Source organism: Urtica dioica, chromosome 9 (genome assembly GCF_054948205.1).
Source record: "Urtica dioica subsp. dioica isolate 48M chromosome 9, U.dioica_male_clone48M_v1_H2, whole genome shotgun sequence".
NCBI classification, from domain to species: domain Eukaryota; kingdom Viridiplantae; phylum Streptophyta; class Magnoliopsida; order Rosales; family Urticaceae; genus Urtica; species Urtica dioica.
In genome coordinates, this window is record NC_142764.1 from 45,631 (window position 1) to 71,420 (window position 25,790).

Here is a 25,790-nt window from a genome sequence, read left to right on the forward strand (position 1 = left end):
TATTTTGACTAGCCACCTTGTAAATTGGTTTGATCACTCACATCCTTTCGCAGAGCCTCAAGGGAGGATACTAGGGATTGAGCCTAAGTGTGCAACCAACCACTTAGTCCAAAAGATCAGCTTTGAAAAACAATCCACCAAGGGGAGGCCTTGCCATCATTGCATCACTCTTGGACGTAGCTCATTGAGCAATGATCGAAGCAATAACGCCTTGGAGTACTCACATTTAAGTGAGGGTCGCAAGAGCGGCTCTTAGTCCCACGTTATTGCATCTTTCATTAGTGTTGGGGATCGTGGGTTACAAACAACAAGTATAACCCTCCCACTTAGTTTTTGGAGTTGGTTCATCGACTCTTATAAGTTCGGAAACAAATTTCCTAGTTAGAGAGCGACAGAGCGGACAACTAGAAGAGAATCCTAGATCGACATGTTCAGAGCAGTATTAGTGCATAAAGGCACAAGGTACATACTCGATCTTTTCCTATTTTCTATTTCGGGAAAGTGCGTGAGGGAAGTGTGAACTTCAACTCACTCGAACACTTGAAAGTTTGAGATTACACATCCTTTTATTTTTCGGCTTGTCTACAAGGAGACCTCCCACTCAAAATTTCAAGAGCATATAGATTTTGAACATATGTGATATAGATATAGTTTTGAAAACATTTTGAAAACTTATTTGATTTGGATGACAAAATATTTTCAAGTTTGAAAGTGAAAACGGTTTTTCAAAATTCAAACTAATTTTGTAAAAATTCAATTTCAATTAATCTTTCAAAAATCAAAACTTTTAATCTTACACATCATGTTTATAATCATATGAAAAACATTTTTGCTCAAGAAAGTTTTCTCATTAGAGTTCTATAACTCATGGTAGTGGGGTTTGAAAATCCGGATTTCTAAAAAACTGGAGTTTCAGACAGCCGCGCACCTCGGAGTAAAATCGCCATATCTGGCGGCTCCAATGTCCTTTTCAGCCGAAACCGGTGGCATTGGATAGAGGACAGACAGAGCTTTAAGTTGATTCATGAATCATTAAATTTAGATTTCTGAGCAGAGAGTTATGCCACTTTTAATGTGTGTTTACTCCAGCTCAAAAAAGAAATAAATTAAAACTTTGGTCCTTTTTAGGTGCGAAAAAGAATCAAGTGTAACGGAACGTTTTAAGATGTTGTTTAAAGCTTTTATATGTGTTTTATTAGCAGGGTAATAACATAGAATAAAAGAAATAACAACATGCATAAAACGATTCAAGTAAAAAAAAAGAAACTAGCAAGATATCAAAACTAGTCACAAAATTTTACTCGAAATTTCTCAAACCTTTAAAACACGTTTTTCAATATAAAAAATTAAAAACTTTTAGAACTGATTCTAATGTGTTTTAAAACCATCCCAAACTCATAGAAAATCAACATGCTTTTTAATTTAAAGACATGAGCAATAAATTAAAAAAAAATCTAAGATAACAATTCTAACTTGTCACAAAATTAGTAAACTTTCGAAAACGATTTTCAAGCTCATAATTTTAAAAACATGTACATGCTAATCTTTGACCATAGCTCTGATACCATTTGTTGGAATCGATCTAGGGTTTGAGAAAATAATTAACGCTTCGGTAAGCGGCGGAATTTTAAAAATTTTCTTTTACAAGTAAAACAGTTTTTACTAACCTAGACAAGTGCAAGTACATGTAATTAAAAACCAATATGAGCTAGAAGTTTACTAACCTTTCTTGAAGCTTGAACTTTGAAGAAGCTTGTGGAAAGTTTGCAACGCTCGTCTCCCCTCGCAGCACGTCTCTCTTTCTTTCCTCGGCACCTCGAGCAACCACGAAAGTTTCTATCACTAAATCACTCGAAAAGAAGGAATCAGTGAGTGGGCACTTTTAAACACTACGACTTAAGAACGAGTCTCGAAGTCGCAGAGCTAAACGCTAGGTCGAGTGAGGACCTAGGTGCCAAAACAAGAAAAATCGAAAATAAAATAGAAAGAGAGAGAGAGAGGATTTCGGCCACCACAAGGTCTAGAGAGAGAAGCTCTCAATCTCTAACTTATGTGGAATGAATAAAATGAGGGGAATGAGGGTCCTATTTATAGGAGAAGGGTTGGCCTTGGAAAGAAGTAGTTTCCTCTTATTTTCCAAGCCTTTATGAGCAACCCTTTATTTCCCATTCCTATCCAAGTCACACGGCCACATAAGCCTTCATGACACCTTGGATTTGTTTCCTCTTTTATTTTTCTTCTCCCTTGACTTGTCTTGGTCGAAATTCCCATTGCCTTGAATAGGAAATTTGTTTCCTCTTTTTCTTTTGGCAAGTATCTTCATACATTAATGCACAAAAGGAACTCTCTTTCTCTTTGGGTAGTGGGCGCCTATTATGCTTTAGAAAGGCCTTCTAGAAGCTTTTCCATTTGTTCATGACAACATGAAAAAGGCCCATTAAGAATTTTCAATAAAATTCTTATGAAATGAAATTAATTCACAAGGCCCAATGATCAAGTCATGGCCGAGTGACATTAAGTCATCAAATGAACTTGTCAAAAAATTTATTGACATTCATTTTATCCTTTGTCTCAAAAGACAAAAATACCCTTTTAACTATTTTCGTTCTTGTTTTGACTTAGCTTCCAGTTTAACTATTCCTATCGATGTGATTCGTGACAGTGACCTCATGGACCCAAATGAACAAAGCTTGAGCTAAACACTTGGACTCAAAAGTTCACAAACCTTTTCCAAGTTTAGCTTAATGCCAACTGACTCCACTAAAGAGCTGACACTGAAAATCTCTCGGTTCAAATGAATTTATTTTCTACTCAAGAATTCGACCTAATTATGATGAGCGGATCCACTGAATATTATCTATGCTACCCTTCATGAATGTCATCAGCTAGTCGGGATTTACTAAATTACCATTTTACCCTTCTAGCTGTTATTTCCTCAACTCCTTTGTCGCTTGTGAATAAGTTAGAAACAATGTATTGACGAGGAGCTAACAAGTCACATTGTTTCATCCAAAAGAGTCAGGACTCAATTTGGACACTGGCCAGTTCATTTATTCACACTCCAAGGAACAAAGCATGAGGTGACATACATTGCATTTCAGCAATCTTGTACATGAATTCCATATCTATGAGAACTTCACAAAGTTACTCATGACATACTCACAACTTAGTATTTCACCAATAGGCCCTGTTCGGAATGACATAGTGAGTCCGAACTCTGACTTTCTCAAATGAGAATACTAAGGTGTGAAATGGCATGTCTCATTTCAGGATTAAGGTAAGCATGATGCAATTCATACATAGTGACTTCGAGACATAAGAGGTTAAATGGTTTGTTCTTATATTGTCTCTAGAAGTGCACTGGTCAATTCAGTACCTTCGGAAGATACCTAGAAGGACTATAGAGTCCCCAACTCTCAATGCCTCATAACCAGACATCATAGATTCTTATAACAATCATACTGAGGTCAATAGTCCTTTGACCCTAAGATTGCGAATATATCGTTTTAAGCAAACTACGAAGAGTTTGTTCATGCAAATCTACATTTGTCTCTTCGTAAGTTGTTAGGTTTGTTTATGGACTAAAAGACCAGGCTTTTATCATAAAGCTTCAGACAAGGAAGATTGAATGAACGTTTCAACTTTTTATTAATGAATAAGCAATTACAAGCAAGAGTCTTCGTAAGACTATATGACATCAAATGTACATAAATAGACACTACTACTCTTCTTGTGGGCACCATTGACAACACTTGCGACCCTCACTTAAATGGCAGTACTCCAAGGCGTTATTGCTTCGATCATTGCTCAATGAGCTACGTCCGAGAGTGAGACAATGATGGCAAGGCCTCCCCTTGGGGGATTGTTTTTCAAAGTTGACCTTTTGGACTAAGTGGTTGGTTGCACACTTAGGCTCAATCCCTAGTAATCCTCCCTTGAGGCTCTGCGAAAGGATGTGAGTGATCAAACCAATTTAAAAGGTGGCTAGTCAAAATTGATGTATTGACATCTTGGCTTAGCATTAATGATGTGTCATTTACTTATAAAAGGAGATTTTTTGCGGCCTTCTCTTGAGGGAGTAAATTATCGTTTGGTTTATAACACCTTTGGATTTTATAAAAGTCTTAATAAAACTTAAATCTTAAACCAAAGACTAATCGTAAACTTGTTTCAACTTTTATAGGCAATATGTCTCTCAACCCTGTCTCAACCATTCTTTCCTCTAATAAACTCAAAGGCGACAATTACGTCGACTGGAAACGTAACCTTGACATAGTCCTTACTGTCGACAAGCACAAATGGGTTCTCACCACCCCATGTCCTCAAACGAATGATGATTCGACGCAAGAGGAGAAAGACGCCCTGGCGGCCTGGCTTCGATCCGATGAGATTGCGAGATGCTATATTTTGGCATCGATGAACAATGTGTTGCAACAACAACATCGTGATTACGAAACTGACACCGATATGCTCTACAATCTCCATGAGATGTTTGGAGGGCAAGGACGTCAAGCTAGGCAACAAGCGGTCCGACAATTCATGAACTGTCGTATGAAGGTTGGAACTCCTGTTAGAGATCATATGATGCTGATCATTAGCTATCTCAACGAGATGGAGATCCTTGGATCTGAGATTGATGGGGAGACTTAAATAGATATGATCTTGGAAACTCTCCCCGAAACCTTTGATACCTTCAAGTTGAATTATTCCATGAACAAGCTAGAGTACACTGTTACCGAGCTCATGAAGGAACTTCAAACCGCTGAGGCACTCACTAAGAAAAAGAGGGCTCAAGGAGAAGTACATGCTACTGCCTCCACCTCTGGATCTAAGAAGAGACCTCGCAATGCCGAGAAGAAGAACCAACCTAAGGTTCAAACGAAGAAGAAGGCGCCAAAGGCTCCGAAGGTGGACAAGTCTAAAGACAAGTGCCACCACTGCAATGAGCCTGGTCACTGGCGTAGGAACTGTCCCGCCTACCTCAAAACCAAAGTAAAAGGTATTGTACTTATTACTGAATCTTGTTTAGTAGCTGATAATGTATCATCGTGGATTATTGACTCCGCTGCTACTAACCATATTTGCTGCTCCTTGACTGGTTTTAGGAAAACCAAAAGCTTAGAGGATGGCGACTTCTGCTTCAAATGGGGTGATGGGAGCGTGGTGTCTGCGAAGGCTGTGGGATTCGTGACGCTATCTTTTGAAGATCGAAATTTAAATTTGAATAATGTTTATTATGTTCCTTCCTTTGGGAAAAACCTAATATCTGTTGCTCAACTTTTCGAGCAAAATTATTGTTTAAAGTTTATAAAGAATGGAATTCGTATTTCTTTTTCTAATTCTTTTGTCGCTGATGCATGTATGAAGAATGGTCTTTTTTACATCTATCCTACTCAACCTTCTCTTTTAGACACCGAAATAGATAACGATCTAATTAGGGAGCCAAAGAGGATCAAACTTTCTGAATCCTCCGATCTAACAAAATCAACATACCTCTGGCACTTGAGACTTGGTCATATCAGTCTAGATAGGATTAAGAGACTTGTGAGGGACAGTCTACTCCAACACTCTGCAATACGTTCACTACCTACTTGTGAATCCTGCATAGAAGCAAAAATGACTAAGCGACCTTTCTCCGATAAGGGTCGAAGAGCCACTGAGTTGCTGGAACTAGTACATTTTGATGTATGTGGTCCGCTCAACCAACAGGCACGTGGAGGATACGAATACTTCGTTACCTTCACCGATGATTACTCTCGATATGGGTTTGTCTATTTGCTCAAACACAAATCCGAGACCTTTAACGTATTTAAGGTCTTTAGGGCTTTAGTGGAAAAGCAAACTGGCAAAGTGATCAAAACCCTTCGATCTGATCGAGGTGGTGAGTATATGTCTGAAGACTTCGATGACTTTCTTAAAGAAGAAGGTATCGCTTCTCAGCTTACCGCACCTGGCACGCCTCAACAAAACGGAGTGTCAGAGAGAAGAAACCGAACTCTTATGGAGATGGTTAGATCAATGATGAGTTACTCATCACTCCCTCTTTCCTTTTGGGGATATGCCCTTGAAACAGCCGCCTATATTCTGAACCAAGTTCCGTCCAAAACGGTTCCTGGTACTCCTTATGAACGATGGACTGGCCGTAAAGTGAATCTTGGCCGCATCCGAATTTGGGGTTGCCTTGCACACGTGCTAAGGCAAAAGACTAGCAAGTTGGCTAGTAGGTCAGAATTGTGCCTGTTTGTGGGATATCCAAAGGAAAGCAAAGGTTTTACTTTCTATAGTCCCGAGGACGATAAGACTTTCGTTAGCACGAATGCTCGTTTCCTTGAGGAGGACTTTATGAAGGATGCAAAACCAAGAAGCAAAATCGTGCTTGAAGAAAAGTTGGGTGAGGAAGCTTCTACCTCATCTGTAAGAACTGTTCTTACCCCAACTGAAACACAACCTAACTCATCAGAATCTCGTCAAGTAGTACTTAGGCGTAGTGGGAGGGCTACTCAAAAGCCTGACAGGTACATGTCTTATGGAGACTCTCTTGTAGCCGTCTCTGACATGGATGATCCTGTTTCCTATAGCCAAGCGATGGCTTGTTCTGAATCAAACCTTTGGCTTGACGCCATGAAAGTTGAAATGCACTCGATGTATGTCAACAAAGTCTGGAAACTTGTAGACCTTCCTAAAGGGATTAAACCCGTAGGGTGTAAGTGGATATACAAGAAGAAAATGGGTCCTGATGGGAACGTCGAGACGTTCAAAGCACGACTTGTGGCGAAGGGTTATACCCAACAAGAAGGGATTGACTATGAAGAAACCTTCTCGCGACTCGCGATGCTTAAATCCATCCGCATACTCCTATCCATAGCTGCAGCTCTCGACTATGAGATCTGGCAAATGGATGTCAAGAAAGCCTTTCTGAATGGCAATCTTGACGAGCGCATTTACATGGCTCAACCAGACGGGTTCGTGGAAGAAGGTCAAGAGACCAAGGTTTGTGAGTTGCTTAAGTCCATTTATGGATTAAAGCAAGCATCTAGGTCATGGAATATTAGATTCGATGAAACTGTAAAAAGCTTTGGCTTTGAACAGTCAATAGATGAGCCTTGTGTTTACAAGTTAATACACGAAGGCAAAGTTGTGTTTCTAGTACTATATGTCGATGATATACTACTCATTGGTAATGACGTGGGTAAGTTATCTAAGGTGAAGGTCTGGCTGGCAAAGCAATTCGATATGAAGGATCTAGGAGAAGCCGCGTACATTCTGGGGATCCAAATCTTTCGAGATAGGAAAAACCGGACCCTGTCGCTCTCTCAAGCATCTTATATTGGTAAGGTAATGGATCGCTTCTCGATGCAAGACTCCAAGAAGGGCCAAACACCCTTTAGGCATGGAGTTTCACTCTCTAAGGACCAGTCTCCCAAGACTGCACAAGAGATTGAAGACATGAGGAAAATTCCTTACGCCTCTGCCGTAGGAAGCCTCATGTATGCTATGCTTTGTACTAGACCTGATATATGTTTCGCCGTTGGCGTAGTTAGCCGTTTCCAATCGAACCCTGGACCCGAGCACTGGATTGCTGTTAAGCATGTTTGTTGTCGTTGATTTTTGGACAACTATTTAGGAGCCCAGAGTGGTTAGACCCAAGGCTGGACCAAGTGGTCTCACTCCGGCTCGAGCGTGTCGGACTTGGTGTCCCAAGTCGTCCCTTAGCTGTGGATGAAGCTCACCTTGTCTCGATACCTGAAAAGCAAGAAAGAGATTGTGAACTACAAAGGGGAAACAGGGGGGGTGCCCCTGTTTACCTCTCCGACGCTCAACATTAGTGGAATTGAGGTGGAGTATAGAGGTTTTAGGGGTGTTTAGAGGCCGAGACTTGAGAGAAATGAGCGAGGTATGAGTTCGACAGCGTATCAGTACTCAAGAATGGATTACCTGGACTAGGGGAGCGGCCCCTGTATTTATAGGCAGCAAAGGGGTGGTTAGAAGACCCCTTGGCCGAGTGAGCAAGGTTGGGTCGGCCATTGGCCGGCTGAAGGGTTGGCTCGGCCAATGGCCGAGTGAGGAGCCTTGGCCGGATGAAGGTTCACTCGGCCATTGGCCGAGTGAACTGCTAGAAGGTTCACTCGGCCAATGGCCGAGTGAACTGCACGGCCGGCTGAAGGATTCACTCGGCCATTGGCCGAGTGAACTGCTGGAAGGTTCACTCGGCCAATGGCCGAGTGAACTGCATGGCCGGCTGAAGGGTTCACTCGGCCATTGGCCGAGTGAACTGCTGGAAGGTTCACTCGGCCAATGGCCATGTGATCTGCATGGCCGGCTGAAGGGTTCACTCGGCCATTGGCCGAGTGAACTGCTGGAAGGTTCACTCGGCCAATGGCCAAGTGAACTGCATGGCCGGCTGAAGGGTTCACTCGGCCATTGGCCGAGTGAACTACTGGAAGGTTCACTCGGCCAATGGCCGAGTGAACTGCCTTGGTGGCTGGAGGGTTCACTCGGCCATTGGCCGAGTGAACTGTTGGAAGGTTCACTCGGCCAATGGCCGAGTGAACTACCTTGGTGGCTGGAGGGTTCACTCGGCTATTGGCCGAGTGAACTGCCCAATGGCCGAGTGAGCCATTGACCCAGCCAATGGCCGAGTGAGTCATTGACTCCGCCCATGGCTGGGCAAGGCATTTGACTTGGCCATTGGTTTGGGCCGGCCCCTGGTTGTGTCAGGGTTTCGCCGCCCAAGACCTCGGACCAGCCACGTAGGTCGAAGAGATGCCTTTGTTCCCGTTCGCCCTAGACGGGCCGACAACATTAGCCCCCCGAGTTTCCGGTCGAGCGTAGGTCGAGTGGAAACTCAAAATGTACGCTTTTATGCGGATGCGGGATGAATGCTCTCGGGTTTGCGTTACGGGGAACGGCCTTTGTGCGTCGCGAGGGACAGGCCCTGGTGCGTCACGAGGGATGGCTTTTACGCGCCACGAGGGACGGCTTTTGTGCGTCACGAGGGACGGCTTTTGTGCGTCACGAGGGACGGCTTTTGTTGCGTGTGGCTTATTTTTTCGACTTACCGACGAAGGCATAATCGATTTGCACGTCTTTGTTGTGCGCGGCTTATTTTCTCGACCTACCAGTGAAGGCGTGATCGATTAGCACGACTTGGGCCTCGGGGGGCCTCGGTGTCACGTTTGCGTGACTGGGTTTTCCGTGGACACTGGCCAGACCAGATACGCCCTACCGGACGCAAGCCTTGAACCCATTTGTAACTCGTTGCCCATCGGCTCACGAGCTGGGCGGCGAGCGCGATGCCACATTTGTGTGGCAAGGTTTCCCGTGGACGCTGGCTAGACCAGATACGCCCAGCGGACGCAAACCTTGAACCCATTTGGAACTCGTTGCCTATCGGCCCACGAGCTGGGCGGGGAGCGCGATGCCACATTTGTGTGGCGAGGTTTCCCGTGGACGCTGGCTAGACCAGATACGCCCAGCGGACGCAGACCTTGAACCCATTTGTAACTCGTTGCCTATCGGCCCACGAGCTGGGCGACGAGCGCAATGCCACATTTGTGTGGCGAGGTTTCCCGTGGGCGCTGGCTAGACCAGATACGCCCAGCGGACGCAGACCTTGAACCCATTTGTAACTCGTTGCCTATCGTCCCACAAGCTGGGCGGCGAGCGTAATGCCACATTTGTGTGGCGAGATTTCCCGTGGACGCTGGCTAGACCAGATACGCCCAGCGGACGCAGACCTTTAACCCATTTGTAACTCGTTGCCTATCGGCCCACGAGCTGGGCGGCGAGCGCAATGCCACATTTGTGTGGCGAGGTTTCCCGTGGGCGCTGGCTAGACCAGATACGCCCAACGGACGCAGACCTTGAACCCATTTGTAACTCGTTGCCTATCGGCCCACGAGCTGGGCGGCGAGCGCGATGCCACTTTTGTGTGGCGAGGTTTCCCGTGGACGCTGGCTAGACCAGATACGTCCAGCGGACGCAGACCTTGAACCCATTTGTAACTCGTTGCCTATCGGCCCACGAGCTAGGTGGCGAGCGCAATGCCACATTTGTGTGGCGAGGTTTCCCATGGACGCTGGCTAGACCAGATATGCCCAGCGGACGCAGACCTTGAACCCATTTGTAACTCCTTGCCTATCGGCCCACGAGCTGGGCGGCGAGCGCGATGCCACCTTTGTGTGGCGAGGTTTCCCGTGGACGCCGGCTAGACCAGATATGCCCAGCGGACGCAGACCTTGAACCCATTTGTAACTCGTTGCCTATCGGCCCACGAGCTGGGCGGCGAGCGCGGACTTGAGACTCAACTCGAGGAGTCATGTAGAGCCTGCACGAGGAATAGTTAGCTTATTTGTGGACTTGGGACTCAACTCGAGGGCTCTCGTAGAGCCTGCACGAGGAGTGGTTAGTTGGCTTGTGGACTCGGGACTCAACTTGAGGGCTCTTATAGAGCCTGCACGAGGAGTTTCGTGAAGAGTCGGTGCGAGGAGCATCGGTCGACTCGCGGACTCGTAGCTCGACTCGAGGAATGAATTCATCTCGAGGAGACATGTGAAGAGTCGGCACGAGGAGTATCAGTCGACTCGTGGACTCGAACTCGACTCGAGGACTCACATAAAGCCTGCACGAGGAGTTTCGTGAAGAGTTGGCGCGAGGAGCATCGGTCGACTCGCGGACTCGTAGCTTGACTCGAGGAATGAATTCATCTCGAGGAGACATGTGAAGAGTCGGCACGAGGAGTATCAGTCGACTCGTGGACTCGAACTCGACTCGAGGAATGAACGCATCTCGAGGAGACATGTGGAGTCGCCACGAGGAGTAGCTTGTCGACTCGTGGACTCGAACTCGACTCGAGGACTCACATAGAGCCTGCACGAGGGGTATCAGTCGACTCGTGGGCTCGAACTCGACTCGAGGAATGAACGCATCTCGAGGAGACATGTGGAGAGTTGGCACGAGGAGTTTCAGTCGACTCGTGGACTCGAACTCGACTCGAGGAATGAACGCATCTCGAGGAGACATGTGGAGTCGCCACGAGGAGTAGCTTGTCGACTCGTGGACTCGAACTCGACTCGAGGACTCACATAGAGCCTGCACGAGGGGTATCAGTCGACTCGTGGGCTCGAACTCGACTCGAGGAATGAACGCATCTCGAGGAGACATGTGGAGAGTCGGCACGAGGAGTATCAGTCGACTCGCGGACTCGAACTCGACTCGAGGACTCACGTAGAGCCTGCACGAGGAGTTTCCTAAAGAACCGGCACGAGGAGTAATGGTCGACTCGTGGATTCGAACTCAACTCGAGGAATGAACGCATCTCGAGGAGACATGTGAAGAGTCGGCACGAGGAGTATCAGTCGACTCGCGGACTCGAACTCGACTCGAGGACTCACATAGAGCCTGCACGAAGAGTTTCGTGAAGAATCGGCACGAGGAGTATCGGTCGACTCGTGGATTCGAGGCTCGACTCGAGGAATGAACGCATCTCTAGGAGACATGTGATGAGTCGGCACGAGGAGTATCAGTCGACTCGTGGACTCGAACTCGACTCGAGGACTCACGTAGAGCCTGCACGAGGAGTTTCATGAAGAATCGGCAGGAGGAGTATCGGTCGACTCGTGGATTCGAACTTGACTCGAGGAATGAACGCATCTCGAGGAGTTATGTGAGAAGTCTTTCTTTCGGACTTCCGGCCTAACCATCGGCCCCTTGAGACTTTATTATTATATATTTTTTTTGAGTTGTTGTTGAGTTGTTTTTTATTGAGCATTGATCCCTGTTAGCCCCCCGAGTTTCTTGCGTTTGTGAGACGAAGGCCAAGAAACTCCTGTGTTGGAGGTTTACAATAGTGCGTGTTACATTTTTTCATGTGTGAAATAACTCTTTATTGCAATAAAGGGGGTTGTTACAGGTAGTCATGGCACTTGGCCTTCTTTTGAGAAAAAAGAAAATTACATTTTTGAAATAAAAGCAATCACGAGGTCGATCGAGCTCGGTCGTGAGTTTAAGGGTCGGAGTAACGACACTCATGGCTTGCTAGCAGACGCGAGGAATTCCTTGAAGTCCCCATCTCGAATTAGGGAATCAATTCGCTTCTTAAGCTGGTTGCATTCGATTGTCGCGTGCCCGTGATCTCTGTGGTATTCGCAGAACCTACTTCGATCTCGCTTCGCGGGGTCCTTTGTGCGTGGGGCGGGGCTTCCCAGCTCATCGCGGGGTAAGCTCAGGATCCGGTCGGGCATTGTGTTGAGCGGGACGAAGGATCGCTTCGGGGCTGGAGAAGGGTGGTCGTTAGGGACTTGATCCTTCCGGCGCCTTTTCCTTCGTGACTCGGGACCAACGGCCGGTATCACAAGCGTGGTTGCGCGCTTCTGGTCGGGTGCTCGATCAATGTTGGGTGGTTGCTGCCTCAAGACGATCGTGCTCGCGATCTCGCGTTGGGCGTTGAGCTTTTCTCTCAAGTCGCTCTCATGGGATTCCTTCCGGGAATTGAGGTGATCTCTCAAGTCTCCGGCGGCCGTCCCTATCACTTTAGGCGAGAGTGCGTCATTTGAGTGACGTTCTCGATGGACGACACGACCATTGTTGTCGTCATCTCCCCGGGGGCCTTGGACGCGGATGGTGAGCTTGGAGCGTCCCTTTCGAGACCTCGAGACTGAGCGTCCTCGGGTATCGCGCGAGCTTTGACGCCTTGACGTGGTCGCGCGAGGGTGTCCCTTCGAGGGCGCGTGCGGGTGCTCATCAGAAAGTTGACGTTTCAACGCGGCCGCCCGAGGGTGTCCCCTTGGAAGCGTGCGCGTGTGTCCACTTTCGTGAATAGCGTGTCGGATGTTGGTCTCGTGGTTGACGTCGTCGACGTTGTTGGAGTCGAGGAGGTCGGCGATGAGCGCGCCGGTGATGCCGGGGCGGTCTAGGAGCTCGGCGAGCCTTCGAGCCGCGTCCTCTCGGACTGCAGCCTCGAGGTCATTCGCCGGGTCTCGGGGCTGGCTCTCATTATCATGAGGTTGCCCTTCGAGACGGTGCGCAGGGCTTTGGAGGTCGCGCCTCGAGCTAGTCGCTCGGGCGCCCACGGAGGTGGCAGGCACATGACTCATCTCTCGAGAGTCGTAGGTGTAGTGATAGAGGAATGTAAGGGAGAGCGTCGAGGTCCCCTCCTTCTAGCGCCAAAATGTTGTCGCTGATTTTTGGACAACTATTTAGGAGCCTAGAGTGGTTAGACCCAAGGCCGGACCAAGTGGTCTCATTCCGGCTCGAGCGTGTCGGACTTGGTGTCCCAAGTCGTCCCGGTACCTGAAAAGCAAGAAAGAGATTGTGAACTACAAAGGGGAAACAGGGGGGGTGCCCCTGTTCACCTCTCCGACGCTCAACATTAGTGGAATTGAGGTGGAGTATAGAGGTTTTAGGGGTGTTTAGAGGCCGAGACTTGAGAGAAACGAGCGAGGTACGAGTTCGACAGCGTTTCAGTACTCAAGAATGGATTACCTGGACTATGGGAGCAGCCCCTGTATTTATAGGCAGCAAAGGGGTGGTTAGAAGACCCCTTGGCCGAGTGAGCAAGGTTGGGTCGGCCATTGGCCGGCTGAAGGGTTGGCTCGGCCAATGGCCGAGTGAGGAGCCTTGGCCGGATGAAGGTTCACTCGGCCATTGGCCGAGTGAACTGCTGGAAGGTTCACTCGGCCAATGGCCGAGTGAACTGCACGGCCGGCTGAAGGATTCACTCGGCCATTGGCCGAGTGAACTGCTGGAAGGTTCACTCGGCCAATGGCCGAGTGAACTGCATGGCCGGCTGAAGGGTTCACTCAGCCATTGGCCGAGTGAACTGCTGGAAAGTTCACTCGGCCAATGGCCGAGTGAACTGCATGGCCGGCTGAAGGGTTCACTCGGCCATTGGCCGAGTGAACTGCTGGAAGGTTCACTCGGCCAATGGCCGAGTGAACTGCATGGCCGGCTGAAGGGTTCACTCGGCCATTGGCCGAGTGAACTGCTGGAAGGTTCACTCGGCCAATGGCCGAGTGAACTGCCTTGGTGGCTGGAGGGTTCACTCGGCCATTGGCCGAGTGAACTGTTGGAAGGTTCACTCGGCCAATGGCCGAGTGAACTACCTTGGTGGCTGGAGGGTTCACTCGGCTATTGGCCGAGTGAACTGCCCAATGGCCGAGTGAGCCATTGACCCAGCCAATGGCCGAGTGAGTCATTGACTCCGCCCATGGTTGGGCAAGGCATTTGACTTGGCCATTGGTTTTGGCCGGCCCCTGGTTGAGTCAGGATTTCGCCGCCCAAGACCTCGTACCAGCCACGTAGGTCGAAGAGATGCCTTTGTTCCCGTTGGCCCTAGACGGGCCGACAACAATGTTCTTAAGTATCTTCGAAGAACGAGGAACTTGATACTTACATACTCAGGTACTGACCTGACTATGACGGGACATACCGACTTCGATTTTCAAGCGGATAAGGATTCCAGGAAATCCACTTCGGGATCTGTGTTCATCCTTAATGGTGGAGCTGTTGTGTGGAGAAGTATTAAGCAATCTTGCATTGCTGACTCCACAATGGAAGCAGAATATGTGGCTGCTTGTGAAGCATCCAAAGAGGCTGTATGGCTTAGAAAATTCCTTAAGTATTTGGAAGTTGCTCCAAACGTCGACGAGCCCATGACTATTTATTGTGATAATAGTGGGGCTGTCGCTAACTCAAAGGAACCTAGAAGCCATAAGCGCTCTAAGCATATTGAGAGGAAATACCATTTGATTCGAGAGATCGCGCAACGCGGAGACGTGGAGGTGAAGTAGATCTCTGGCAGATCTATTCACCAAGGCCCTAGCGAACATGGTCTTCGACCAATTTCGAAAGGGATTAGGCATGTAGGACTACTCACATCTTCTTTGAGTCAAGTGCGAGTTTGTTGTCAATGGTGCCCACGAGAAGAGTAGTAGTGTCTATTTCTGTACATTTGATGTCATATAGTCTTACGAAGACTCTTGCTTGTAATTGCTTATTCATTAATAAAAAGTTGAAACGTTCATTCAATCTTCCTTGTCTGAAGCTTTATGATAAAACCATAGTCTTTTAGTCCATAAACAAACTAAACAACTTACGAAGAGACAGATGTAGATTTGCATGAACAAACTCTTCGTAGTTTGCTTAAAACGATATATTCGCAATCTTAGGGTCAAAGGACTATTGACCTCAGTACGATTGTTAGAAGAACCTATGATGTCTGGTTATGAGGCATTGAGAGTTGGAGACTCTATAGTTCTTCTAGGTATCTTCCGAAGGTACTGAATTGACCAGTGCATTTCTAGAGACAAGATAAGAACAAACCATTTAACCTCTTATGTCTCGAAGTCACTATGTATGAATTGCATCATGCTTACCTAAATCCTGAAATGAGACATGTCATTTCACACCTTAGTATTCTCATTTGAGAAAGTCAGAGTTCGGACTCACTATGTGATTCTGAACAAGGCCTATTGGTGAAGTACAAAGTTGTGGGTATGTCATGAGTAACTTTGTGAAGTTCTCATAGATATGGAATTCATGTACAAGATTGCTGAAATGCAATGCATGTCACCTCATGCTTTGTTCCTTGGAGTGTGAATAAATGAACTGGCCAGTGTCCAAATTGAGTCCTGACTCTTTTGGATGAAACGATGTGACTTGTTAGCTCCTCGTCAATACATTGTTTCTAACTTATTCACAAGCGACAAAGGAGTTGAGGAAATAACAGCTAGAAGGGTAAAATGGTAATTTAGTAAATCCCGACTAGCTGATGACATTCATGAAGGGTAAACATAGATAATATTCAGTGGATCCGCTCATCATAATTAGGTCGAATTCTTGAGTAGAAAATAAATTCATTTGAACCGAGAGATTTTTAGTGTCATCTCTTTAGTGGAGTCAGTTGGCATTAAGCTAAACTTGGAAAAGGTTTGTGAACTTTTGGGTCCAAGTGTTTAGCTCAAGCTTTTTTCATTTGGGTCCATGAGGTCACTGTCACGAATCACATCGATAGGAATAGTTAAACTGGAAGCTAAGTCAAAACGAGAACGAAAATAGTCAAAAGGGTATTTTTGTCTTTTGAGACACAGGATGAAATGAATGTCAATAAATTTTTTGACAATTCATTTGATGACTTAATGTCACTCGGCCATGACTTGATCATTGGGCCTCGTGAATTAATTTCATTTCATAAGAGTTTTATTGAAAATTCTTAATGGGCCTTTTTTCATGTTCTCATGAATAAATGAAGAAGCTTCTAGAAGCTCCTTCTAGAGACATGTTGGGCGCCTACCCTATAGAGAAATAGGAGAGTTTATTTTGTGCATAAATGTATTTAGATACTTGTCAAAAGAAAAAGAGGAAAAAAATTTCCCACACATGCATGTAGGGAATCGGCCAAGTTGAGAAAAAGGAAGGCAATGAACAAAAATGGAAACAAATCCAAACCTTCTAGAAGGCATCCTTGGCCGAGTATCTCATAGGAAAAAAGAGGAAATTGGCTCATGAATATGTGATATTCTATAGAAGAGGAAACTACCTTATTGAAGGTGAGACCTCTCCTATAAATAGGAGCCTCATTTCCTCACATTTCAATCATCCAAGTTTAAGAGATTTGAGAGCAAACTTTCGTGGTTGCTCGAGGTGCCGAGGAAAGGAAGAGGGACGTGCTGCGAGGGGAGACGAGCGTTGCAACTTTCTAAGAGCTTCTCAAAGATCAAGCTTCAAGAAAGGTTAGTAAACTTCTTAGCTCATATTAGTTTTTAATTACATCTACTTGCACTTGTCTAGGTTAGTAAAAACCGTTTTTATTTATAAAAGAAAATTTTTAATATTCCGCCGCTTAACGAAGCGTTAAACTTTTTCTTAAACCCTAGATCAATTCCAACACTTTCCACTCCCGCGTATCGAACAACTGGTGGACACCACGGCTGGCCATGAACTTCTCAACTTCATGGACGCCTATTCGGGCTACAACCAAATTCGAATGCACGAGCCCGATCAAATTAAGACAACCTTTGTCATAGATCGGGGTCTCTACTGTTATAAGGTCATGCCTTTCGGCCTTAAGAATGCAGGAGCAACGTACCAGCGCTTGGTAAATCGGATCTTCGCCGATCAAATCGGCAAGACAATGGAAGTGTAGGATGACATGCTCGTTAAAAGCCTACTGGCAACAAATCACGTACACGACCTAAGGGAGATGTTCACAATCCTCCGCCGATATAAAATGAAACTCAATCCCAACAAATGCGTGTTCGAGGTTGAATCCGAGAAATTCCTCGGATACATTGTCAGCCGACGAGGGATAGAAGCGAATCCCGAAAAAATCAAGGCACTCCTTGAAATGAAGTCTCCAAGACGGGTCAAAGAGGTGCAAAGCCTGACCGGTCCGATTGCCGCTCTGACACGCTTCGTGTCTAAAGCCACCGACAAGTGTCAACCGTTCTTCAAAGCTCTAAAGAAGACGGACGGCTTTGAGTGAAAGGACGAAAGCAAAAATGCCTTCCAGTAAATGAAGGCTTACTTTGGGTCCCCACCATTCCTCTCTAAACCAAGAGAGGGCGAGATGCTATGCGTATATCTCGCCGTCTCTGAAAGAGCTGCAAGTGCTGTTCTTTTCCGCGAAGAAGACAAGGTCCAATGGCCGGTCTACTACGTGAGCAAAGCCTTACTCGACGCGAAAACGCGTTATACCAAGAAAGAGAAACTTTCTTTGGCTCTCGTTACGGTAGCTAAGAAGCTAGGTCCGTATTTCCAGGCTCACCCAATCGCGGTGCGAACCGAGCATCCGATCGGTAAAGCTCTTCAAAAAGGAAAATCGACTCGCATGGCGATCTGGTCCCAAGAATTGAGCGAGTACGGGATTGAGTTCCACCCAAGAACAGCTATAAAGGGGCAGGTCTTAGCCAACTTTGTGGCAGAATTCTCCTATACTCCCTATATGGGAAGAGCAGAAAATGACCTAAACGATGACGCATTAACTCGGAAAAGAATGGTTGAACCGACGGATCCCATCTGGGAGTTATACGTAGACGGATCATCTAATGCTCGGGGGGCTGGTGCCGGAATAGTCCTAATTAACCCCGACGGGGAAAAATTGCGTTACGCCCTGCACTACGGCTTCCAGGCCTCCAATAATGAAGCCGAATATGAGGCGCTCATTATGGGGATAGAGCTAGCGCAAAAGCTTGGCTCTCATAACCTGCGAATACACTGCGACTCGCAGTTGATCGTGAACCAGGTTGAAAGGGATTACACTGCCAAGGACCCTAACATGGTTGCATACCTGGCTATGACAAACTCCAAACTCGATGCTTTTTCTTGGTTCGAGATCCACCAAATCCCGAGAAAACAAAATTCGGAGGCTGATGCACTTGCTCGCCTTGGATCTGGCATCGACGAAGACGAATTGGGGACCGTACCCATTGAATTTCTCCCACGGCCATCCGTCTCCCGAGATGAAATCGGGACCATAGAGGTGGCATCTCAGCCCGCTTGGATGGACTCAATTGTCGAGTTTCTGCAAAGAGGGGAACTTCTCGAAGACCGCAAAGAAGCCGATAAGCTGAGGGCCTTAGCATCCAAATACACGCTCCGAGAGGGCGTACTCTATAAGCGCGGTTACTCAACACCGTTGCTCCGATGCCTCAATAGCGTTGAGTCAACCAAGGTCCTCCGCGAAATACATGAGGGCATCTGTGGGAACCACGCCGCTGGAACTTCCCTCGCGCTCAAAGCGCTTAAGCAAGGCTATTTCTGGCATACCATGAAGGGAGATGCTTGCGAATGGGCAAGGCGTTGCGACAAATGCCAACGCTTCGCGGGAATCCCGTGACAGCCACAGACCCTATTAAGCAGCATCGTCGTCCCACGTCTCTTTGCTAAATGGGGCGTGGACATCATTGGCAAGATCCCTAGAGCGCCAAGGCAATACGAATATGCCATAATCGCCATTGGCTACTTCACTAAGTGGGTAGAGGCCGAGCCGCTCGCCAGAATAACTGAAGCAAACACGATGAGCTTCATATGGAAAAGCATCATATGCAGGCACGGTATCCCCGTCTCGATTGTGATCGACAATGGGGCACAATTCGACAACGCACGAGTAAGAGATATCTGCAATCAACTAAAGATCAGCAAGACCTTCTCCTCGCCGCGTCATCCTCAGGCCAACGGCCAGGTCGAAGCAGTCAACAAGACTATCAAGAGCAATCTCAAAAAGAAGCTCGAAGACAAAAAAGGCGCCTGGGCCGAAGAATTTTCGTTCATCCTATGGGCTAACAGGACAACCGCGCGAAACGCCACAGGCGAAACGCCATTCTCCCTCGCGTATGGGAGCGAGGCCGTGGTTCCGATCGAAACCGAGATACCCACGTTCCGAGTCGATACGTTCGACGAAGTAAACAACGACGAGGCCATGCGCCTGGAGTTGGATTTGTTCGACGAAAAGAGATCAGAAGCATTCAGACGCATCGCTGCACAGAAGCGCAAAGTCAAAAGATACTACAAATACAAGATCAAAAGGCGAACCTTTGCCGTCGGAAGCCTTGTACTCAGACGAGTTTTCCAGAATACACAAGTTCAAGGAGCTGGCGTCCTAGGCCCGAACAAGGAAGGCCCCTATAGAGTCCGCAAAGTCATTCACGACGGGACATACTACATCGAGCACACGGACGGAACTCCGATTCGCCACCCGTGGAATGCGGAACACTTGAGGCAGTACTACGAGTAGCTAACGTTCCCCATGTTTTATCGTTTTTATTTCCCATTTTCAATAAGGCCTACGAGCGAATGTTTTAGGATTTTAAATTTCTCGCAAACATAATAAAATTCGAGTTTTTCATTTCAAAATTCATTTTGTGCAAGTTTTCCGGTTATCAAAACCTAAACTTATAACCCTAAAACTTAGGGGGGCTAGCAATGGTAAAGGAACCCTCAAAAGAACACGCTCCACCAAAAAAAACCTAAGACGCCTACATGGTGCAACTAAGACGCCTACATGGCGCAACCTAAGACGCCTACATGGCGCAATCAAGACGCCTACATGGCGCACTCAAGACGCCTACATGGCGCACCTAAGATGCCTACATGGCGCACCAAGACGCCTACATGGCGCACTCAAGACGCCTACATGGCGCGCTCAAGACGCCTACATGGCGCACCTAAGACGCCTTCATGGCGCACCGACACCTACATGGCACACTCAAGACGCCTACATGGCGCACCAAGACGCCTACATGGCACACCTAAGACGCCTACATGGCGCACTCAAGACGCCTACATGGCGCACCAAGACGCCTACATGGCGCACCTAAGACGCCTACATGGCGCACTCAAGATGCCTACATGGCGCACGTAAGACACCTACATGGCGCAACCAAGACGCCTACAAGGCGCCACCAAGACGCCTACATGGTGCATCAAGACGCCTACATGGCGCACGTAAGACGCCTACATGGCGCACCAAGACGCCTACATGGCGCACGTAAGACGCCTATATGGCGCACCTAAGAGGCCTACATGGCACACCTAAGACGCCTACATGGCGCACTCAAGATGCCTACATGGCGCACTCAAGACGCCTACATGGCGCACTTAAGACGCCTACATGGCACACCTAAGACGCCTACATGGTGCAACCTAAGACGCCTACATGGCGCACCTAAGACGCCTACATGGCGCAACTAAGACGCCTACATGGCGCACTCAAGACCCCTACACGACGCATCTAAGACGCCTACATGGCGCACTTAAGACGCCTACATGGCGCAACCTAAGACGTCTACATGGCGCGATCAGGACGCCTACCCGGCACACATAAGGTGCCTACGTAGCATGGCTGACTTGCAGTTGAAGAAAACTTACAGAACGCAAACCATCCAAGCGACTGGCGCGTCTAAAGTGGGATCCTGCTGAGATAAAAGAACGGGCAAGACCATTGACACAAACACTTGCCTATCGAAACATGCCATGACAAATGAATGAGCAAAAACGTTCATAAAAATAAATAACGTATCATAAAAGAAAAAGGCAACTGCCCCAAAAATCCTAGAAAGCAAGCGCTAAAATAAGTACGGTGAAAGGAAAAATCTTAAAGAAAGCGTGCGCTAAACACTTGCGCGGGAAAAATAATAAAGAAAATATATCACTCGGCGGGATCGTCGCCAATAGGATCGGCCCCGTCGAGTGGTGGGAACAGCGAGTCGAAGAAGTGGAAGGCGACCCCCCCGAGAAGCATTCTCGGTAGCAGTGGCGTCCCGACACTCCATCGCCACCACATGTCTCGCCTCTTCGACCCCGACGTTGAAGTCGTCTTGAAGGTCGGACGCGAGCTGTTCCGCCGCAGCTTTCTCCGTTGTGACCCGAGCCACCTCCTCCGCCAAGGAATCGCGCTCACGCTCCGCTCGAACATGGGCAGCTTCGTTCGATGAAAGATGGCCCTGAAGAATACCTATTTCTTCTGTGCGTGACTCCAACTGGCGTCGAAGGTCCCGAACCTCGCTCCGAAAGACCTCCGTTGATTGAGTCGCCACCTCGAGAGCTTGACGTTCCGTCGTTAGCTCCTCGGCCATTTTCGCCACGGCCGACTGAGCACGGTCGCATTTTCCGCGGGTAACCCCCAATTCCACACGAGCCTCTTGAAGCTGCTCGCGGAGACTCGCAACTCTGCCTTTAAGTGAGAACCTCGCTCGGCACGGGCCAGCTTAGACTTTGCTTGAGCAAGCTCCTCTTGGGCAAGGCTCATCCGTCGGATGAGGTCATGAAGGATCTTCTCGCCCCGGGTCGCTCGAGCAAGCACCTGAGAAGGCGAAAAGACAATTCAGTAAAAGACAAGGCCTTAAACAAACAAAGCAAGATAAACTTACTCTCTGACGTCAGAAACGCCGTGACGAAAGAACTCCACGTCGCTGCTAGCCACGACGCTCTTCCACATCTTCATCGAAGATTGAGCGAGACCCATGGAACATTCCCCTCTGACCTTCGCGGCCTCCACGTCGACCATCGAATTTACACGCTTCGAGTCCGAGGACGTGTCTGGAAGAGCCGAAGAAAAGGGTCGCTTCAAGGAAGCACAAGTTCCGCTCTCCGTCGGATAGCCGGCGTCAGGCTTCTCCAGACCATTCCGTGCCGCGATCCAAGAATGGGTAGCCGCTAGCGACTTCGGGTCCCGAGAAGCCTTCGCTAAGCGAGCCCGAGCCCTCGCCCTAGCCGAGGAGGTTACAAAGCAACAAAGTCAAAACCATATACTAAAGGCAAAAAAAAAAAAAAAAAAAACAGAAAGAGCGAATGTCGAAATACCTGGAAGACCGCCGCTCAAGGGAGATGACGCGGCACTGCGAGTACTCTCGGTCAGCTGACTATTGCCACGGCTATGAGGAAAGCGCGGGAACCACCCGGTGGAAGCCATCAGCTCAGGCGAACAAAATCGTTCGACAGCCTTCCGAGCCTCCGACATTCCCCGGATATCCTTCACGAAGTCGAGATCATCGGCCCCCACGTCTGCAAAAAATTCGGTCAAGGGACCGAGCCGAAGCGGCGCATCACCAAAAGCCTCCGCCGAGACCCACACCCACGGTCTTCGATTATACTTCTCTGAGTCCGTGATCAGCTTAGTATTTCAGTGATCGCGGGCCATGAAGAAACCGGGTTTCCCGGGCGCAGGAAATACCGCGATTAGATTGCGAAAGTCACTCACGGTCATCACCCACTCGGACTGGCAATGCCACTCCATGTGACACATTGCCACTATGCAGTAAAACGTTGGACTCATCTGACAAGCATGCACCCCAGTCGTGCGAGGAGCTGTTGGACGATGGGTTGGGACGGCAACCGCAACCCACAGTTGAGACTCGCGACCGAAACTGCGGCAAATCCACGGCGAGGACAAAAAGGACGGTCGCCATGTAAGGGACAGAGGAGCGCCACGGACGATGGAATGGCAAATGCCTCCCTAAGACCGATGAATGTTCGGTAGGTGAGCGAGCTCGAAGCATCAACCCCCGAACAATTGAAGCCCTCGGGAGCAGCAAAGCCCTCCTCGGGATACCACTCCGTCCTAGCGAGCGACCTCGCCGACACTATCGCCTCTGCGTCAGGGGTCTCAGCCTGAGCACCCCCTGGCTCCACGGAAGGGCCTCCGCCCTCTCGCACGGCCGCGGCAGCCGCCGATGGCCCTTCGGGACGCTCCGGCGCGAGGCCTTCGGCCCTCGAGCATGTCTCTGAATCACCTCCGAGATCCTCAGACTCGGGACCAAAATTATCCACGCAGTCAATCTCGTCAAGGAGCGCTATATCTCCCGGTGTGCCATGAGAATCCAAGTCGGACTTTGGCACGTCGGGGCAGGTCTTTTCGCGAGCCCCCTCGCCGACCAAGTTGATCACGATGAGAGGGGCAGGGTCCCCGGACGCGGGACGATCGACCCCCCCACCTGTTCCGCGCCCAGTTGGCGCACACTCCTCCAGAGGCTGAGCGACGGGCATGGTCGCGCCCAGCTCGCCTTCTTCGAGCCACTGCTCCACTCCACTTGGATTCTCTTCCACGTGCAGAGGAACTTCCCCTAATCCCGCAAAGAAGTCGTCCTCTACATGTTCAGAATCCTGAAACAAGAGAGAGAAATCAATCTCGGGATCCTCAGTTGAGAATAGGGAAGGAATATCCATAGTGCAAGTGACGTTGTCGTGAATACGTCAAATTTAGAACCTCACTTCCTAACAATAGTATAGGGAAAATAAGGGTCGATCCCACAGAGACACGAATAGTTATGATTCTTTTATTTTCTCAACTAAATTAACCGGGGGATTTTTCTTATAACAATAATAATAAAAACACGAGAGAAAATTAACTAGAACAATCAACGAATAAAAATAACGAGAACTTTCACTAATGAGATGAATATGGTCAAGGGATTTCTCGCCACCACTAGCCGAACATGAATTTCCTATTGCGCCATTCCTCCTAATATGTCTACTCAATTACCAGCCGTTAAACACCAAAGTTCAGTTTGTCATAAGATTTGCTCGAACCCGAAAGCATGAATTCTCACACTCAGTCCTAATTAATTCCTAACACGCATTATTGAACTACCTAGAATTGCCAATACTCTCTAAAAACCGGCTGATCGAATTTAACTAATCAAGCGTATTAATTAAACAAGGTCTTTCTCACAATATGTTCATAAATGCATAATCCCATATTTTTGCCACAATTCAAACCGCTGATCATAGATAGTCCCGATATTCAAACTAGCTATCAAAGCATGTATAAATAATTTAGTAAGCTTCCTAAACAATTTAAACACACTTCATAGAAAAATATCAAATAGAGAGAAACACAATTTCATAGATTACTCAAGGAACTTTGCAATATTCAATTCAAGTCATAGAACTAGGGTTTTGAAATTTCCCCAAACCATTAAGGAATTTAGTCACACATTATTGAATCAGAAAAATAATAATTCATTTAAGAGAAAGGAATAAAACTGTTTTGAAGTGTTGTGGCCGTCCCGTAGCAATCGCCGCTCCTCTCCACTGATGCCGCTCTCTTCTTTTTTTCCTTCGCGTTCTTCCTCTGTTCTCCTCTCCTCTTTCTCTTCGCGTTGCTCTTCTGTTATATATCCCTGGTGTGCGATTTTTTTCAACAACCACGTAATGGGCTCTTCTCCCAATCTCAGGTAATGAGCCCATCATCTATATTATATCCACCTCAGCCACTAAAGAACATCAAATAAATTCCAGCTTTTGGTCATTTATGTGGTCTTTGAAATATTCTCTCCAGACTTGTCCATCTTTATTTTTATCTCTATTTGCTGGACTTTCACACCCTTTTAAGTCTTTATCTCTAAATAAATCTATAATATCATAAACACATCATTTAGATTCATAAATATAATTTATAATTAAAAATGCATATGAATCCAATATAAAATATTTATAGATTTAACACCCTATCCAACTCCCCCACACTTGAATATTGCTAGTCCTCGAGCAACCATTTATTGAAAGAAAATAAAATACTAAAACAATGAAAGAAAAAACCGTTAAACCCCTAGGTGGCCCATAGAGGACGAGTGTCGTCTCGTGAGGGCTTCCAGTGATGATACCCACAAACATCTTATGTCTCTTTTGTAGTCTACTGAAATAAACAACGCTTCAAACCGTCCAACAAAAACACACGGGATCCCTAACCATTTATTGAGTGGCATATTTTTCATGTAGAAGTGATTTAAGTGTGTATGTGTGTGTGTGTGTTCAGCCCTGGAGCTGAGCATAATACCTTTCAACCATCAATTCCAATCAAGAACTCGGATGTTTTAATTACCTTCTCAGCATCTTACCTTCTCCATCGGGCTCTCTACTACGTCGAATGCTCCGCACAAGATCAAGAGGTCTTTGCAAAGGTTGTAATGGGGCCATTGGGTTTAATTTTGGCTCATGAGAAACGGGAATGAGGAGAATTTCTGAAAGTTTTCAAGGACTTCATGATAGAAACACTCCTTAGTGACAAAGAATTACCCTTTAATACATAAACAGCAAAAAACAGTAGAACTAATATTGGAGAATCATATACTCTCTTTTTTTTTCTTTTTTTTTCGCACATGTCCCGTGTTTATTCACTAAAGTATTGTTGCACTCTCATTCACCAATGTAGAAGCTTATTATGTTCTCTCTATTAATTTTTTTAAGAGAGAAACATATGGCCCCCTTTTTTTTTTGAACCCATATTACATTGATCACTCCCCCACACTTATCTTACCAACCCTCTCTCAACAACAAACTTTGACCTCAGATTT